Source organism: Mytilus edulis, chromosome 5 (genome assembly GCF_963676685.1).
Source record: "Mytilus edulis chromosome 5, xbMytEdul2.2, whole genome shotgun sequence".
NCBI lineage: Eukaryota > Metazoa > Mollusca > Bivalvia > Mytilida > Mytilidae > Mytilus > Mytilus edulis.
Genome location: NC_092348.1, coordinates 72,033,795 through 72,049,825, shown reverse-complemented (window position 1 = coordinate 72,049,825; position 16,031 = coordinate 72,033,795). Strand labels below are relative to the sequence as shown.

General features: G+C 34.2%; 9 non-coding genes across 9 annotated transcripts; all 9 read right to left on the bottom strand.

Moving 5' to 3' along the window:
- Window positions 1-211: 211 nt before the first annotated feature.
- Window positions 212-285, bottom strand: Trnat-agu (transfer RNA threonine (anticodon AGU)). Its single transcript has one exon. It is a non-coding gene; the product is annotated as a tRNA-Thr (tRNA).
- An 889-nt stretch (window positions 286-1,174) lies between these two features.
- Window positions 1,175-1,248, bottom strand: Trnat-agu (transfer RNA threonine (anticodon AGU)). Its single transcript has one exon. It is a non-coding gene; the product is annotated as a tRNA-Thr (tRNA).
- Window positions 1,249-4,118: 2,870 nt separating this feature from the next.
- Window positions 4,119-4,192, bottom strand: Trnat-agu (transfer RNA threonine (anticodon AGU)). The gene has a single exon. It is a non-coding gene; the product is annotated as a tRNA-Thr (tRNA).
- An 889-nt stretch (window positions 4,193-5,081) lies between these two features.
- On the bottom strand, window positions 5,082-5,155 carry Trnat-agu (transfer RNA threonine (anticodon AGU)). Its single transcript has one exon. It is a non-coding gene; the product is annotated as a tRNA-Thr (tRNA).
- Window positions 5,156-6,044: 889 nt separating this feature from the next.
- Trnat-agu (transfer RNA threonine (anticodon AGU)) lies at window positions 6,045-6,118 on the bottom strand. Its single transcript has one exon. It is a non-coding gene; the product is annotated as a tRNA-Thr (tRNA).
- An 889-nt stretch (window positions 6,119-7,007) lies between these two features.
- Window positions 7,008-7,081, bottom strand: Trnat-agu (transfer RNA threonine (anticodon AGU)). The gene has a single exon. It is a non-coding gene; the product is annotated as a tRNA-Thr (tRNA).
- An 889-nt stretch (window positions 7,082-7,970) lies between these two features.
- On the bottom strand, window positions 7,971-8,044 carry Trnat-agu (transfer RNA threonine (anticodon AGU)). Its single transcript has one exon. It is a non-coding gene; the product is annotated as a tRNA-Thr (tRNA).
- An 889-nt stretch (window positions 8,045-8,933) lies between these two features.
- Window positions 8,934-9,007, bottom strand: Trnat-agu (transfer RNA threonine (anticodon AGU)). The gene has a single exon. It is a non-coding gene; the product is annotated as a tRNA-Thr (tRNA).
- An 889-nt stretch (window positions 9,008-9,896) lies between these two features.
- On the bottom strand, window positions 9,897-9,970 carry Trnat-agu (transfer RNA threonine (anticodon AGU)). Its single transcript has one exon. It is a non-coding gene; the product is annotated as a tRNA-Thr (tRNA).
- Window positions 9,971-16,031: the final 6,061 nt, after the last annotated feature.

Sequence of the window (16,031 nt, the reverse complement as noted above, 5' to 3'; positions counted from 1 at the left end):
TGTTATCCGTTATTCGACAATTTTATTTTCAAATAAAGCAGTTCCAATGAATAGTGTTTTAACCATTCAAATGATTGCTTTGTAGGCTTACAAACCAGTGTAACTAATCGAGATGTACTTTATTACAGTTCTCAATGTTGTCAGGAATAGGGGGATGAATTAAGAGTAAGTGTATATGAGGCTAACTAACTGAAAATGACAGCAAAAAAGTAGCCTTCAGAGAGAGTCGAACTCTCGACCTCCAGTTTACTAGACTGGCGCTCTAACCAACTGAGCTATGAAGGCTCCATGATAAATGATTTGAAATATTCAATATTTATATCTAGACTTACTCTTCCGTGATCTATGGGCAAGTATATACAGGTGCACACTAATAGACAGAGAAAAAATTGCATTCTAGACATTATGTAGTTGCTTCTGCTTCATTTTACCTAAGAATGAGACGAAACGGTCGATTTAATGTTGATACATCGATTTTTCTTCCCATTGTGTTATTTCATCATATTTACTATTTCTGTCTCTCGGAATATATATATATGTATATTGATTGATGAATTTACAAAACAGAATTTCCAATTACCTGCAATTTGTCATGAAGCTAAATAACCAAAACGAAGCACTTGCATGTCTTTTGACGGTCGAATGTTACGGCTAGATATAAGTATACAATTCTGATGTCTGAAACTATTCTGTCGCCATAGCTCAGTCGGTTGACGGCCAGACAGGGAATACCGAGGACCGCAGTTCGAATCTCACAATGGGTTTTTGAATTTGAGAGCAATATTTTTCTCATTGAACTCAAATGTTTTTGACCTGTGCTATAAGCAAGATCAAACGTTAAATTCACATTTCTGAATTTGCCCGTAGATTTTCAAGTGACAATAACCTCAGGCGATATAACTTTGTTCACCTTTAGTATCCCCGGGCCGAACCTTCGGTAGACATTATTCATGTTCGACTTCTTGTTATCCGTTATTCGACAATTTTATTTTCAAATAAAGCAGTTCCAATGAATAGTGTTTTAACCATTCAAATGATTGCTTTGTAGGCTTACAAACCAGTGTAACTAATCGAGATGTACTTTATTACAGTTCTCAATGTTGTCAGGAATAGGGGGATGAATTAAGAGTAAGTGTATATGAGGCTAACTAACTGAAAATGACAGCAAAAAAGTAGCCTTCAGAGAGAGTCGAACTCTCGACCTCCAGTTTACTAGACTGGCGCTCTAACCAACTGAGCTATGAAGGCTCCATGATAAATGATTTGAAATATTCAATATTTATATCTAGACTTACTCTTCCGTGATCTATGGGCAAGTATATACAGGTGCACACTAATAGACAGAGAAAAAATTGCATTCTAGACATTATGTAGTTGCTTCTGCTTCATTTTACCTAAGAATGAGACGAAACGGTCGATTTAATGTTGATACATCGATTTTTCTTCCCATTGTGTTATTTCATCATATTTACTATTTCTGTCTCTCGGAATATATATATATGTATATTGATTGATGAATTTACAAAACAGAATTTCCAATTACCTGCAATTTGTCATGAAGCTAAATAACCAAAACGAAGCACTTGCATGTCTTTTGACGGTCGAATGTTACGGCTAGATATAAGTATACAATTCTGATGTCTGAAACTATTCTGTCGCCATATCTCAGTCGGTTGACGGCCAGACAGGGAATACCGAGGACCGCAGTTCGAATCTCACAATGGGTTTTTGAATTTGAGAGCAATATTTTTCTCATTGAACTCAAATGTTTTTGACCTGTGCTATAAGCAAGATCAAACGTTAAATTCACATTTCTGAATTTGCCCGTAGATTTTCAAGTGACAATAACCTCAGGCGATATAACTTTGTTCACCTTTAGTATCCCCGGGCCGAACCTTCGGTAGACATTATTCATGTTCGACTTCTTGTTATCCGTTATTCGACAATTTTATTTTCAAATAAAGCAGTTCCAATGAATAGTGTTTTAACCATTCAAATGATTGCTTTGTAGGCTTACAAACCAGTGTAACTAATCGAGATGTACTTTATTACAGTTCTCAATGTTGTCAGGAATAGGGGGATGAATTAAGAGTAAGTGTATATGAGGCTAACTAACTGAAAATGACAGCAAAAAAGTAGCCTTCAGAGAGAGTCGAACTCTCGACCTCCAGTTTACTAGACTGGCGCTCTTTTTTTTTTTTTTTTATCTTTATTATAATCTCACTTCTATATACATATCACAGATTACAATTACACATATATAAAACATTTATATCAATTATTGTCATTTTTCCCTGAAAAAAAACAAAAAAAAACAAACAACAAATCTCTCATTTTCTCTAAGTCTACAAATCGCTCATTTTCTCTAAGTTATCAAAATGTCCTATATTAAACTGATTATATCAATGTAACTTTTTTAATCAGTCTATCCTATGATAAACTAATTGTATAAATATACTTTCTTTTTTTTTTTTATATTTTCATTTTTATATATAAAACAATAAAATAGCCTTTGAACTATTACAAGAAAAAAAAAACACAAAATGTTAGCATACGCAAATGTTATTTCAAATAATATTTTTAAGTCCTAACAAAAATAGGTTGGTTTCCAAACCTAAGTTTTGATACATAATAAACAATATAATTAAAGAGTTAATTCACGCACGAAACGGATCTTGTTTTTTCCAAATAACAGTTCATTCCACAAAACACCACGGACAAAGTTTGTTAACTTCCGCGTATCTTTCTAATTTCGGAACATGAAAAACATAACTACTAATATCTTCATCGTCCGTTTTTCTCAAATCTCTAAATCTATTAATATAAAACATTGTGTCTTCATAACCTGATTTGTTCGTATCAAGATTCAGATGATTTATTTTCTGCTTTGTTACATTACAAATAACTATTGTATCTCTCTTTTTAATTTTTCCTAATACTAGATCGCCTTCTGGTCGTCTATTAAACACTATTTTCTGATAATGGCTATCGTTACACGGACTGTTCCCGGTTATTATCGATTTGGATGCGACTGTTTTTATTTCGTCATCTATTTCTACACGTTCACATTCCTTTATATTTGTGTGTACACTTTGTTTTTTAATTTCCGCACTCGTTCCACATATCGAACTACGACACACTCTTTTTCCAGGTGGCGATTCATTGTTGTTATTGATCGACCTGTTTATAGATACTCGTACCGGCTGAGTAATTTTCGTTACAGGTTTAATGTGTACCTTCTCGGGGGCTACTAGCGGGAGATCTACCTTGTCAATTTGCTGATTTTCATCACACGATTCACTCATATCTTCCTCCGAACTATCGCTTTCTATATCACTAGTGTCTAGATCGTCGTCGTTTTGTGTATTCTCTATTATTTTATCTTGCCACGTTTTTAATCGTTTAGTGTCCCTGTCTTTGTTGGATATCGACTTATGCTTTACACTTTTGTTTACATTCACCAATTCACCTCTGGTCCAAATCAACGAAATTCGCATTTTATCACCTAGGTAATTCGAATTCCAAGTAAATTGTTCATATTCATCTACAATACTGTTAATGAGTGCAACTAATGGTTTTGGTAATTTCTCCATTATAATGTCCCTTCTGCGAGCCTCAATATTTTCACATGAAGAAGAAAAGTTCACAAAACATCATATAAAGGCACTATTTTTGCAAAAATGTCAGTAATTAAACTTACATAACTGTTTGGAAAGTGTTTTTAACTATTTCCGGCTGGTAATATCCAAATCCAATAGATAATATAACTTCAAAACAGGACAAGCAAAATATACGTCTACATAGGTGTAAGGTGCACTCGACTTTTTCACCTCAGGCGATATAACTTTGTTCACCTTTAGTATCCCCGGGCCGAACCTTCGGTAGACATTATTCATGTTCGACTTCTTGTTATCCGTTATTCGACAATTTTATTTTCAAATAAAGCAGTTCCAATGAATAGTGTTTTAACCATTCAAATGATTGCTTTGTAGGCTTACAAACCAGTGTAACTAATCGAGATGTACTTTATTACAGTTCTCAATGTTGTCAGGAATAGGGGGATGAATTAAGAGTAAGTGTATATGAGGCTAACTAACTGAAAATGACAGCAAAAAAGTAGCCTTCAGAGAGAGTCGAACTCTCGACCTCCAGTTTACTAGACTGGCGCTCTAACCAACTGAGCTATGAAGGCTCCATGATAAATGATTTGAAATATTCAATATTTATATCTAGACTTACTCTTCCGTGATCTATGGGCAAGTATATACAGGTGCACACTAATAGACAGAGAAAAAATTGCATTCTAGACATTATGTAGTTGCTTCTGCTTCATTTTACCTAAGAATGAGACGAAACGGTCGATTTAATGTTGATACATCGATTTTTCTTCCCATTGTGTTATTTCATCATATTTACTATTTCTGTCTCTCGGAATATATATATATGTATATTGATTGATGAATTTACAAAACAGAATTTCCAATTACCTGCAATTTGTCATGAAGCTAAATAACCAAAACGAAGCACTTGCATGTCTTTTGACGGTCGAATGTTACGGCTAGATATAAGTATACAATTCTGATGTCTGAAACTATTCTGTCGCCATATCTCAGTCGGTTGACGGCCAGACAGGGAATACCGAGGACCGCAGTTCGAATCTCACAATGGGTTTTTGAATTTGAGAGCAATATTTTTCTCATTGAACTCAAATGTTTTTGACCTGTGCTATAAGCAAGATCAAACGTTAAATTCACATTTCTGAATTTGCCCGTAGATTTTCAAGTGACAATAACCTCAGGCGATATAACTTTGTTCACCTTTAGTATCCCCGGGCCGAACCTTCGGTAGACATTATTCATGTTCGACTTCTTGTTATCCGTTATTCGACAATTTTATTTTCAAATAAAGCAGTTCCAATGAATAGTGTTTTAACCATTCAAATGATTGCTTTGTAGGCTTACAAACCAGTGTAACTAATCGAGATGTACTTTATTACAGTTCTCAATGTTGTCAGGAATAGGGGGATGAATTAAGAGTAAGTGTATATGAGGCTAACTAACTGAAAATGACAGCAAAAAAGTAGCCTTCAGAGAGAGTCGAACTCTCGACCTCCAGTTTACTAGACTGGCGCTCTAACCAACTGAGCTATGAAGGCTCCATGATAAATGATTTGAAATATTCAATATTTATATCTAGACTTACTCTTCCGTGATCTATGGGCAAGTATATACAGGTGCACACTAATAGACAGAGAAAAAATTGCATTCTAGACATTATGTAGTTGCTTCTGCTTCATTTTACCTAAGAATGAGACGAAACGGTCGATTTAATGTTGATACATCGATTTTTCTTCCCATTGTGTTATTTCATCATATTTACTATTTCTGTCTCTCGGAATATATATATATGTATATTGATTGATGAATTTACAAAACAGAATTTCCAATTACCTGCAATTTGTCATGAAGCTAAATAACCAAAACGAAGCACTTGCATGTCTTTTGACGGTCGAATGTTACGGCTAGATATAAGTATACAATTCTGATGTCTGAAACTATTCTGTCGCCATATCTCAGTCGGTTGACGGCCAGACAGGGAATACCGAGGACCGCAGTTCGAATCTCACAATGGGTTTTTGAATTTGAGAGCAATATTTTTCTCATTGAACTCAAATGTTTTTGACCTGTGCTATAAGCAAGATCAAACGTTAAATTCACATTTCTGAATTTGCCCGTAGATTTTCAAGTGACAATAACCTCAGGCGATATAACTTTGTTCACCTTTAGTATCCCCGGGCCGAACCTTCGGTAGACATTATTCATGTTCGACTTCTTGTTATCCGTTATTCGACAATTTTATTTTCAAATAAAGCAGTTCCAATGAATAGTGTTTTAACCATTCAAATGATTGCTTTGTAGGCTTACAAACCAGTGTAACTAATCGAGATGTACTTTATTACAGTTCTCAATGTTGTCAGGAATAGGGGGATGAATTAAGAGTAAGTGTATATGAGGCTAACTAACTGAAAATGACAGCAAAAAAGTAGCCTTCAGAGAGAGTCGAACTCTCGACCTCCAGTTTACTAGACTGGCGCTCTAACCAACTGAGCTATGAAGGCTCCATGATAAATGATTTGAAATATTCAATATTTATATCTAGACTTACTCTTCCGTGATCTATGGGCAAGTATATACAGGTGCACACTAATAGACAGAGAAAAAATTGCATTCTAGACATTATGTAGTTGCTTCTGCTTCATTTTACCTAAGAATGAGACGAAACGGTCGATTTAATGTTGATACATCGATTTTTCTTCCCATTGTGTTATTTCATCATATTTACTATTTCTGTCTCTCGGAATATATATATATGTATATTGATTGATGAATTTACAAAACAGAATTTCCAATTACCTGCAATTTGTCATGAAGCTAAATAACCAAAACGAAGCACTTGCATGTCTTTTGACGGTCGAATGTTACGGCTAGATATAAGTATACAATTCTGATGTCTGAAACTATTCTGTCGCCATATCTCAGTCGGTTGACGGCCAGACAGGGAATACCGAGGACCGCAGTTCGAATCTCACAATGGGTTTTTGAATTTGAGAGCAATATTTTTCTCATTGAACTCAAATGTTTTTGACCTGTGCTATAAGCAAGATCAAACGTTAAATTCACATTTCTGAATTTGCCCGTAGATTTTCAAGTGACAATAACCTCAGGCGATATAACTTTGTTCACCTTTAGTATCCCCGGGCCGAACCTTCGGTAGACATTATTCATGTTCGACTTCTTGTTATCCGTTATTCGACAATTTTATTTTCAAATAAAGCAGTTCCAATGAATAGTGTTTTAACCATTCAAATGATTGCTTTGTAGGCTTACAAACCAGTGTAACTAATCGAGATGTACTTTATTACAGTTCTCAATGTTGTCAGGAATAGGGGGATGAATTAAGAGTAAGTGTATATGAGGCTAACTAACTGAAAATGACAGCAAAAAAGTAGCCTTCAGAGAGAGTCGAACTCTCGACCTCCAGTTTACTAGACTGGCGCTCTAACCAACTGAGCTATGAAGGCTCCATGATAAATGATTTGAAATATTCAATATTTATATCTAGACTTACTCTTCCGTGATCTATGGGCAAGTATATACAGGTGCACACTAATAGACAGAGAAAAAATTGCATTCTAGACATTATGTAGTTGCTTCTGCTTCATTTTACCTAAGAATGAGACGAAACGGTCGATTTAATGTTGATACATCGATTTTTCTTCCCATTGTGTTATTTCATCATATTTACTATTTCTGTCTCTCGGAATATATATATATGTATATTGATTGATGAATTTACAAAACAGAATTTCCAATTACCTGCAATTTGTCATGAAGCTAAATAACCAAAACGAAGCACTTGCATGTCTTTTGACGGTCGAATGTTACGGCTAGATATAAGTATACAATTCTGATGTCTGAAACTATTCTGTCGCCATATCTCAGTCGGTTGACGGCCAGACAGGGAATACCGAGGACCGCAGTTCGAATCTCACAATGGGTTTTTGAATTTGAGAGCAATATTTTTCTCATTGAACTCAAATGTTTTTGACCTGTGCTATAAGCAAGATCAAACGTTAAATTCACATTTCTGAATTTGCCCGTAGATTTTCAAGTGACAATAACCTCAGGCGATATAACTTTGTTCACCTTTAGTATCCCCGGGCCGAACCTTCGGTAGACATTATTCATGTTCGACTTCTTGTTATCCGTTATTCGACAATTTTATTTTCAAATAAAGCAGTTCCAATGAATAGTGTTTTAACCATTCAAATGATTGCTTTGTAGGCTTACAAACCAGTGTAACTAATCGAGATGTACTTTATTACAGTTCTCAATGTTGTCAGGAATAGGGGGATGAATTAAGAGTAAGTGTATATGAGGCTAACTAACTGAAAATGACAGCAAAAAAGTAGCCTTCAGAGAGAGTCGAACTCTCGACCTCCAGTTTACTAGACTGGCGCTCTAACCAACTGAGCTATGAAGGCTCCATGATAAATGATTTGAAATATTCAATATTTATATCTAGACTTACTCTTCCGTGATCTATGGGCAAGTATATACAGGTGCACACTAATAGACAGAGAAAAAATTGCATTCTAGACATTATGTAGTTGCTTCTGCTTCATTTTACCTAAGAATGAGACGAAACGGTCGATTTAATGTTGATACATCGATTTTTCTTCCCATTGTGTTATTTCATCATATTTACTATTTCTGTCTCTCGGAATATATATATATGTATATTGATTGATGAATTTACAAAACAGAATTTCCAATTACCTGCAATTTGTCATGAAGCTAAATAACCAAAACGAAGCACTTGCATGTCTTTTGACGGTCGAATGTTACGGCTAGATATAAGTATACAATTCTGATGTCTGAAACTATTCTGTCGCCATATCTCAGTCGGTTGACGGCCAGACAGGGAATACCGAGGACCGCAGTTCGAATCTCACAATGGGTTTTTGAATTTGAGAGCAATATTTTTCTCATTGAACTCAAATGTTTTTGACCTGTGCTATAAGCAAGATCAAACGTTAAATTCACATTTCTGAATTTGCCCGTAGATTTTCAAGTGACAATAACCTCAGGCGATATAACTTTGTTCACCTTTAGTATCCCCGGGCCGAACCTTCGGTAGACATTATTCATGTTCGACTTCTTGTTATCCGTTATTCGACAATTTTATTTTCAAATAAAGCAGTTCCAATGAATAGTGTTTTAACCATTCAAATGATTGCTTTGTAGGCTTACAAACCAGTGTAACTAATCGAGATGTACTTTATTACAGTTCTCAATGTTGTCAGGAATAGGGGGATGAATTAAGAGTAAGTGTATATGAGGCTAACTAACTGAAAATGACAGCAAAAAAGTAGCCTTCAGAGAGAGTCGAACTCTCGACCTCCAGTTTACTAGACTGGCGCTCTAACCAACTGAGCTATGAAGGCTCCATGATAAATGATTTGAAATATTCAATATTTATATCTAGACTTACTCTTCCGTGATCTATGGGCAAGTATATACAGGTGCACACTAATAGACAGAGAAAAAATTGCATTCTAGACATTATGTAGTTGCTTCTGCTTCATTTTACCTAAGAATGAGACGAAACGGTCGATTTAATGTTGATACATCGATTTTTCTTCCCATTGTGTTATTTCATCATATTTACTATTTCTGTCTCTCGGAATATATATATATGTATATTGATTGATGAATTTACAAAACAGAATTTCCAATTACCTGCAATTTGTCATGAAGCTAAATAACCAAAACGAAGCACTTGCATGTCTTTTGACGGTCGAATGTTACGGCTAGATATAAGTATACAATTCTGATGTCTGAAACTATTCTGTCGCCATATCTCAGTCGGTTGACGGCCAGACAGGGAATACCGAGGACCGCAGTTCGAATCTCACAATGGGTTTTTGAATTTGAGAGCAATATTTTTCTCATTGAACTCAAATGTTTTTGACCTGTGCTATAAGCAAGATCAAACGTTAAATTCACATTTCTGAATTTGCCCGTAGATTTTCAAGTGACAATAACCTCAGGCGATATAACTTTGTTCACCTTTAGTATCCCCGGGCCGAACCTTCGGTAGACATTATTCATGTTCGACTTCTTGTTATCCGTTATTCGACAATTTTATTTTCAAATAAAGCAGTTCCAATGAATAGTGTTTTAACCATTCAAATGATTGCTTTGTAGGCTTACAAACCAGTGTAACTAATCGAGATGTACTTTATTACAGTTCTCAATGTTGTCAGGAATAGGGGGATGAATTAAGAGTAAGTGTATATGAGGCTAACTAACTGAAAATGACAGCAAAAAAGTAGCCTTCAGAGAGAGTCGAACTCTCGACCTCCAGTTTACTAGACTGGCGCTCTAACCAACTGAGCTATGAAGGCTCCATGATAAATGATTTGAAATATTCAATATTTATATCTAGACTTACTCTTCCGTGATCTATGGGCAAGTATATACAGGTGCACACTAATAGACAGAGAAAAAATTGCATTCTAGACATTATGTAGTTGCTTCTGCTTCATTTTACCTAAGAATGAGACGAAACGGTCGATTTAATGTTGATACATCGATTTTTCTTCCCATTGTGTTATTTCATCATATTTACTATTTCTGTCTCTCGGAATATATATATATGTATATTGATTGATGAATTTACAAAACAGAATTTCCAATTACCTGCAATTTGTCATGAAGCTAAATAACCAAAACGAAGCACTTGCATGTCTTTTGACGGTCGAATGTTACGGCTAGATATAAGTATACAATTCTGATGTCTGAAACTATTCTGTCGCCATAGCTCAGTCGGTTGACGGCCAGACAGGGAATACCGAGGACCGCAGTTCGAATTGAATTTGAAAAAATTAAATGAGCCTACTGTGATTTAGAGATTGATACCCTTTGAGTATGAATAAGACGGTATTGTTTATTTACTCAGATAATCTTCCACCATTTTACGAACATATTCGAACAGTGTCATGTATAAGATAGTTTAATTGATGCTGTTAAACAACTTTGAATATTGAAGAGAGCATTTTTATCTTAGTATGATGTCACACAACATTACTGTAATAGTTAGTAAGGGACTATATTCGTGGGTACCGGACTGGTTTCTTGTTGTCCTGTTATCTGACAGTTTGACTGAAAACCACAATTTGCCATTACTGCATGTAACTCTATTATGAAAGTGGTGTACAATAATAAAAAAAAATCATCCCACCGGTCAGCATTTAAAATTGTTTTGTCTGCATTGAATATACAATTTTATCCTTAAACAAATCTTAAGCATTTGTCAAAAAAATTAACTATTTGATATTGATATCATTGTAATCTAGATAAAGTTTAGATATAAAGATGTCCTAACGACAGATTTTCGTTTTTTCCCACCTTCATTAATCACTCTTTCAACACAGGTTTTGTCACTTAAGAAATTTAAATAAAAGGTCAACAGAACAATAAAAGACATTCTTTCATGTTCCCTCCGAGAAAAGATACAAAATCACAAATATATATATATATATATATATTAATCTGAAAATAAGGGAAACGATATATTTGACCCACCATGACATTTACATGCTTATGAAGGTAGAAAGCCCTTTTTTCAAAAACGCTTTTAGCTATTATAAACATAATAAATATTGAGATTCAATCGACTACTGGAATTTTATGGAACCGTCATACAAGTGAGAGGTTTAGCTAGCTATAAAACCAAACATAATCACCATTATGTCCATAAGAAAATGTTTGTACCAAGACAGGAATATAACATTCGAACAGATGTTATCGATGCAGTTGTTGTATTTGAGCTTTTGATTTTGCCATTTGCTTAGGGACTTTCCGTTAAGAATTTTCTTCGGAGTTTTTTTTCTTTTTTTACTTTTTTCTGTTTCTTATTTGTGAAGAAGATATAACTTTGTGACACTTTGCTTTGACGTCTTTTTTCGGACACTGAACTGTACATCATATATAAGTTCTGAAGACACTTTTCGATGTCGTTTGAAGTTGAAAAAATGTTTAAATCTACATTTTAGATTGATACAAAATAATTCTCTGCTCTATAGATTTTCATAAATTGAGTTTAAAATATATCCATAATACATGCACAGTATCGAATGCATATATGAGAACAACTACTAAAAAACCTGTTACGCGTCGTTTATTATGTACAGAGACATGCATGAAATAAAAATAAAAAAGGCTTTCTAAATTCTGTCTTTCACACATTAATTAATTGCATTTCAACTATTTCAAATAACATTTTTTTGGTAAAATAGAGCTAAGAATGTTTGTATTGTAGTTGATTTAATGCGTTTGAAATTTGTATTCAAATACGCTGTTCAAGATAACTAAGCACCGATAAAATACAAATATATTTAAAGTCACCTGATCATACTTAAGAATTTGATTTTTTTTTAAATCATTATATGCGCATTCCCACAATTTATTTCTCGTCGATGTGCTTGGGGCATAATTTTTAAAACTTAAAATTGTCTAAAATAAGAACAAATGCAACGAACTTGGAGTCACACAAATATCTTAATCTGGGAATTAACATACGGGCTTGTCGTAACTGAAAGAACTTTTAGATTGGCAGAATGTGTCGTTTGTCTACTCAATGAACCCAACCCTTATAAAATGATTTATACAGTAGGTTACAATGTTTTGCTGTTCAACACTCAGTCCGTCTTAAATAAAGGCAACCATAAGACGCTAAAATATTTTCACTTACCCGTTCCAAGTTCAGTGATGTTCATTGATTATCGTCTGTCATAATTGTTTAATTTTTGTCACTGATGACCATAGATATGTTCCAAATGATGTACTAGTAACCATACTCGAGTCTTTCTTTTCTTTGTTTTTAACATCGCCAATAATACTAATCATCAAAAGCAAGACTGATGCAACTGTAAGATAAAAGTATGTCCAAATAAGATATTGTCCCTGGGTAGCATGACACTATTTCATTATGAAACCGTGTCCGTCGCCGTGACATGTTGTCAAATGCTTCGAGACAATTCTAGAAGAGGCCCCCCTTTTCCGATAACGATTCCCATAATAAAATTATGTGATTGGGCTTAATAGGTTAAAATATAACTTTCTTCACCATTTACTAGCCACTGTATTTTTTATGTTACAGTATCTTAATTGACAAAGATTGTCAGTTTTTCTATCGAAGGTCGGTGGTTTTCTACAGGCATTCCGGCTTCCATCGACAATAAAAACAGGCCGGCACAAATGTTGCGCTAAAAAGTGGCGTTAAAACACCAACAATCAATCAATATTTCTGACAATTCGGATGACAGGAAGATAATATGTGCACAATATCAGTGAAGATATCAAATGCAAAGCAAAAAAATCTTTAACTGTAACGTTTTCTAGTGGAAACCATGCTAGTGAGAAAGCCAACCTGTGATATGAAAAATGTCATACCTGTTTCAACCAGTCACTGACAATTTGAATTTGAAAATAAGAAACTAAAGTTAATTACTGTTTTATCGAATTTAGTACCTTTTGTTCAGGTTTATGCAACATGAAAGATATCAAATGAATTAAAATTACATAACTGACAAGTCTTCAGAAGGTATTAACAACGATGAAAGTGTTTGTTTGCTCAAGCATGAGCTTATCAATAGACGCATTGACGGTAATTTAATTCCATCTGTAGGCAAATTGAAACCATAAATACACAAATAGGATGATATAGAGAGAAGTACATATATTTGATATTTGTCTGATTTAAATTACTGCCATGAAATGATGTGTTTTTGAATAATAATTAATCAGCCAGGGATAACCGATATTTTCTGTACGTGTGAATTAATAAAAGTGATCGAAAAAGTTACGTGAAAAAGTTTGTACTTCATAAGTTGATGATAATATATGTGTGATTAATCCCTTGCGAATTAAAAAAATGCACTTTGAACTATAGGCATACCATTCAATGTAAGCACCAGTTTGAATTCAAGTATGAAGATGATTCAGTGGAAAGAAATTATTTGAAATATGGAGTTTGTTTACACATGACCACAAGAGTGTATATAAAACTAACAAGTGAAGATCATATTTGTACCAAAGTTTAAATGAAGTGGTTAAATACTGTAAACTCCTGTGTTAGAAAAGTTAGAAAAAATTAAAGGATTGGCTGAAAAAAGCAATTTATATTAAAGATCTAGTCAGTCTGTATTTGATTTTCTTAAACAAAGGATAATTAAATTAAGAATGGAAACGGGGAGTGTCAAAGTCACACCAACCTGACCAAAGACAAATGAAAGAGCATAAAACAACTGAAGGTCACCAATGGGTCTTCAACATAGCAATAAAATCTTGTAACCGAAAGCGGGCTTCAGCTGGCTCCTAAACATAAATGTGTATTAATTTAGTGCAGATGGACGTCATACTAAACTTCATAACATACAAATTAACTAAAATTAAAAGTCATACCAGACTAACAAAGCAAGTTGGTCATCAATCTAGCTGTTGATGAGTCAGGTTATGGTTAAATTCAGTACACCAATTAAAAGAAAAAGTGACGAATCAGCTTTATACGATGTGTCTGTGTCTTTACTGACTAACGACATTTTAACAACATCTTAGATTGTGGTTCAACATAAATGTCGTCGGTCTGCTAAGTACAAACCGTGACCTATTACTGGATATGACTTTTTGTGCTAATGGGAAGCGATGTGTCTCGGTATTTATATATCCAACATTCATGTACATTGTATTTAGTTATGTTTCTTTAGTGGGTTCGGTTAGATGTTGTGTTATGTCTTATCGTTTGCCGTTTGATTTCTGTTTTTTGTGCATTTCACATGCGTCTCGTTTGTCAGTGTGGTCGAGTTTGTTTCCCCTTTTTCGTGGATAGGGTATTGTGTAAGTCCAAAATAAATATGACGTCGTCAGAACATTAATTTTTTAATAGCATCTTTATGACTGTCAAGATGATTATTTGGACTAGTATTGAGAAAATAAATTTATGGATCTCGTTTAAAAGAATTTAAAGAATATATATACGTCACAAAAATATGTCATTGTTTACTATGGTGTGCTGTGAAGTTGTCAAAGGAAGATGTTCTTTGTTATTCTACGGTTTACATGTTGAAATGTACTTTAATCATATTTATCTATGCGTTCCTATGCACTGAGTTTCTGGCGTTAGTTTGTGCTATATTCCGGTCACGTAGTGTTGTAATTTTAGCGATATTATAAACCATTCCTTTATAAGCGGTATGTGTAGCTAGCCATAATACAAGATTCAACCCGTCATTTGTTTCTTCAAATGTCCTGTACGAAGTCAGAAATCTGGCAGTTGTTATCAAATAGAACGTTTCTATGTATGTTGGCGTTTGTTTTGTTGTACTGCAGTGTTCCCGTTGTTTCGTTGTTTCCCTCTTATAGTTGACGTATTTTCCTCGGTTTTAGTTTAAAGATTTGTTTTCTCTCAATCGATTTATGACTTTTGAACAGCGGTATACTACAGTACTGCTGCCTTTATTAAGTCAGATGTTTGTGAAAAAGACGCGTTCACTGATGCTTTGGATGTAGGTTTTCATTGGCTTTATAGTGCATATTGCTTATGTGCCGAACTTGTCTGTGACTCGTAAAATTTTCTGTCTGTCTGTTTTCTATCTGTAATGATTTAATAGTTTATTGGTCAGACTTTTACAATGAAGTTAATATCAAAGCGATCGTTTAAGACTTAAATTCGTTTCCTGGTGATAGACAGAACTGACTGCAAGCAAATTGCTTGAATGCTACTAAATTCACCGCAGTGGCTTCGTCTGAAATTGACATATAGACAGAAAATAACCTGATAATTCATTGTTCAGACTTTTAAGAGGTGTTCATATCGAAATGTTTCATGAAATGTACGTTTCAGATCAAAATTGAAATACTGAGTACTGTAGTTTGACAGTATCAACAGGTTATAAAAGTTCAGCATGGTGTGAAACTGAATCAGTTAGCATAACAGTAACATCGTTCGCATCCATTGTTGTAAACTCAAAGTTAAAAATCAAAAAGAATTTTAAGAATGTCACAATAAAGGCAGTATAGTTAAACATAACGGTATGAGAAAGTAAGAACTAAAAATGATTGCTTTACATATGTTGTGATAATTATTAAGATTATAACTCAATGTTGACTGCTCTGCCACTTTTGTTTACATTTTTACCTATTATGTCTGTTTGGTTTATTTACATATTGCATGTTTTATCCACCATTTTCTATATGAGGAAATGCTGTACCAAGATAGGAATATGGTAGGTGTTTTCCATTCGTTTCATGATTTTGTGCTTTTGATTTTGCCATTCGATAAGGGACTGTCTGATTTGAATATTTAAAAAAAACATTATGCAGGGTAAATTTGGTATGCTCATGAACTGATATAAAAACTAAAGCATTTCTAATTTTTGGTCCTCAGTGCTCTCCAGCTTCGTACTT